We start from the raw sequence: 4,217 nt of genomic DNA on the forward strand, positions 1-4,217 counted from the left end.
TAACGGACGCCCCTCAAACGACCTGGATGTTCGGGTCGGCCGATCGCTCTAGCAAGAACGTCATTACGACCACTGGGAGTGAATTTCCCTTCTTCTACCTCTTTCAATACGTTATCCTATAATATATTAAATAAACTTCAAATTATATTTGTGACTAAAATAATAAAGTTAGTAATGAACTCGTCTTAATAAAATAATGCTTACTATGTTGGCCAAAACTTCCTCATCATATTTGTCATGCGACGACCGGGATCCTTTAGGCGTGTGCCCTTGTTTATAAGTTACATGCCGATCCACCTCTTTCACTCCCTTTGCCACCTACACATTAACATGGTAACATTTATACACGTAAATGTGTATCAATGCAAGTCCAAGTGTGATTAAAAAAATAAAGTCTCACAGGGGAATAATGCATGCTACTTATGAGGTCCTCTTCTATCTTTCAGAATCGCCTCGAGAACCATAGAATTTCCCCTTCTTGCATGAAATGTTAGCACGATTTCTTCTGCTAACGACCTTCAAATAATTATATAAAAGCGCAAGTAGATGAGATAATAAAAAGATTATATAAAGGACTCATTAATTAAAAAAATGATAGGTAAATCGTTAAAAGGCGAGGATATTTAACCTGAAACTTCTCAGTAGTTCTCATCTTTTTGAAAAGATCCCATTCTTCCTGCTTGATGGTGGGACACTTGTTTTCCGGTGGGCTCTTACGCATCTCCCCCGTTGACTTGTCCACATACAACCAATCCCTAGCAACGCCACACTTCCACTGCCTGTTGACATCCGCTGCCTTATGCATTAAATACTCATCATGGCTTTTATCAAGTATAATAAAGCCTTCCTTTACACGAGCCAAGTATAACTCCGCCAAATTTGGATTCAAAGTTCTAACATCATCTAAATGGATAGGCACAAACTGTCTTGTGCAAGCACCAATCCAACTGGAGAAAAGACCCGCATTTGGACCAGTAGGAAAACCCATCTCATTCCATGTTATTTGGAACGGCTGTTTAGCGGCTATAGCTGCAAGGACTTTCTTGCACTTCGTAGCACCCCTCTCACCAGGCTTATTATCACCAGGCTCATTATTCTTTTGACTTCTTTTACGTTTTTCACCCATGATAATCCTAAAACCCAAATATGAATGATATAGCTGGAAATGAACAACTTAACAACGTACATGCAGATTATTATCTAAAACCCTAAACCCTAATAGGAATGAAAATTTAAAACAACAGATTGAGCTTCTAAAATCCTAAACCCTGATAAGAGGAGTAAAGTAGATGATGCGGGATGATAAAGATAACAAAGAAGACGAAAAACAAACAGATGCATGAAAAAGAAACAAGATGATCGTCTTAAAACCCTAATGACGAAACACAAAATTAAAGTGAACATACCTGTTGATGATGATGATAAAGAGAACGAGCAGGATGATAAGGAAGGCAACGGAATCTGGGCTTCGGAAACTGGACGACGGCCGGCGACGAGAATGTAAAAAGCGAGGAAGAGAGAAGAATTAACACAGGATACCAACGGTTGAACTAATAATGTTGTGTGTTTGTGTATGGCATGCTGTATGGGTTTGTAAATTAGTTTTTTATTAAGACAAACTATTGACAACGGGTGCTCAAAGAAGAACCGTTGTTATATGTTAATAACAATGGGTCAATAAAAGTAAACCGTTGTCAAAAGTTTATTACAAAGGTTAAAATATACCCGTTGTAATATATTTTCACCAAATTTGCGCCAAAATGAAACATGTCAAAAAAATAATTGACAACGGGTAGAGGTACTACACCCGTTGTTGAAAGTATTAACAACGGGTAATTTAAATATAACCGTTGTTATTGTTGAACCTCTTTTTTTTTTTAAAATTACAGTAATTCCATTACAGGTCAAACAAACTGTAACAATACATACTTTAATGTAGCAGAAGCACCATATACTTGCAACATTATTCAAAATTTCAACACCAGTATCCACATCTAATAATAAGATCAAGAAAATAAGACAACTTACACCAAAGATGCATGCATACCGTGTCCCGATGAACTATCTCGGGATCGGGGACGTTTCTTGGATGTCATAGTTTCTTCGTTAACCCAAATACCTTCACCATGGTCATCACGCATATAGATGCTTTCGGTGTCCTCATGATCGGTGTCAACATCGTTGAAATAAGATACTGATGGGTAGACTCCCATTCCCTCAAAAACGACATCCCGATCATCATCATCATTATCGGATGGACTACTCCTTCTTTCCTTATAGACAAAGACAACGACCACTTCTTATCCATAGGATCGGTGACATAGAACACTTGTTTAGCTTGGGATGCCATTATGAAAGGATCATCCTTATTATTGCCAACCTTACCCAGATTGACCAACGTAAATCCCATCTTATCCTTTCGGACACAATGGATGTTGTTATCAACCCAGTTACATCGAAACAAAGGCATTGTGAAATCAATGTAATCTAGTACCAATATTTCTTGAATAACACCATAATAAAGGCATTTTCCCCAAATAGGCTTTTTATCTTTTGAAGTAGCAAAGTGCATTGCCTCAAATTCAGAACTCACACCACTATTTTGCATTGTGCTCACACTACTACAGATACAGGCTATAACAACGGTTAAAAACCGTTGTTATATAAAAAAGCGGACGTTGTTAAAGCGTCCGTTGTAAAAGGTTTTAACAGCGGTTGGTTTTCTTAAGGCAACCGTTGTTAAAAATATTAACAACGGTTTTAAGTATAAAAACCCGTTGTGGAAAGTGTGACTCAATTTTGGGGGGAAAGTTATAACAACGGGTTGTAATATACAAAACCGTTGTTATAACTAAAGACAACGGGTTGTTTGTAAATAACCGTTGTTGTTTGTTCTTAAAAAATAAAAAAATAAAAAAATTAAATATTACTAGATGCATGTATAATTACGGCCCGTTAGAATTCCGATGCATGCAGAATATCCCTTAAATTAATTACCAATGGTTTTGAAAAAACTTATAAATGTGACTAGCTATAAATATTAAAGCATCCTTTAGTATCTAACATTCATTAATTGAAACAACATGGCAATGAACCCTAATTTTATCAACAACGAAGAATGGCTTACACAAACGATTGAAGATGATGGGAATGTTCTCACGCTTCCGCCGATCAACACCCATTAATCAAAGCATCCCTTGAACATCAACGGAATTATTGGATTAAGAGGCGTGAAGCAGTCCGGCTTGTCAACAAAGCCTCATCATCATCATCATCTTCATACCCTCGTCGGCTGTTACTTTCAACTTGGTCATGCAACGACCAGAGATATGTTGAGTTGTACTCTTCCAACCTTATCTCCACATGCAAGTCGTGTCCTTGCATATATTCAATATGTTATTGCAAAATATGAAGCCAATGACCCGGAAGTTAGCGGTATACCAGAGTGGCGTGATTGGTGGCGGGTTGAGAAGCGCTTTTTACGCTTAACCGGGTTGTTCCGCTTATTATACATCTTCTCGATTTCGATAATTGCTGTAATGTATTTGGTTTAAAATTAAATGAAATGATCATTTTGAAAGTGTTGAGTTATGCTTGTTTGATTTGCTTCCATTTTTTCAACTCCATAGATCAGTCATCATCAAGATCCAGTTTATTACTGCCATTACTGTCCAATAAGATTTGAAGCAGTATTGAGAGATATGATGATGCTGATTATGACACAACTTCCTAACATATATATTAATTAAAAAACAACTCAACCCACACATTGCTTAGTATAAATACATTGCATTATCTCAACTAACATGCATTTCCATTATCTCAATATATTCTCCAAACCCTAACTGCTAAAACAAACTCCAAATAAATTAACCCTCTTCTTAATCTTTCAAAACAAACTCCAAACTCCAACAAAATGAATGATATCATCCTTAAGACTCTTACTATGCTCGATCCGTCCTGAAGGACGCCAAAGAAGATGGAAATGAAATAATTAGCAGATCTTTGAACGGAACCTAATGGTCGATAAAAACACATACATGGAAATGAAATAATTAGAAAAATAAAATAATGACGATGAAACAAACCTAATAATTACAGAACGTACGTAAAGAGACGATGAAATCAACAGTGACGGCGAGAAGATAAAGCGACGATGAGAAAGAGAGAAAGAGACGATGAGAAAGTGTGTGTTTTGTGTTTGTGTTTGGTTCGCC

This window comes from Silene latifolia, chromosome 1 (genome assembly GCF_048544455.1).
Source record: "Silene latifolia isolate original U9 population chromosome 1, ASM4854445v1, whole genome shotgun sequence".
NCBI classification, from domain to species: domain Eukaryota; kingdom Viridiplantae; phylum Streptophyta; class Magnoliopsida; order Caryophyllales; family Caryophyllaceae; genus Silene; species Silene latifolia.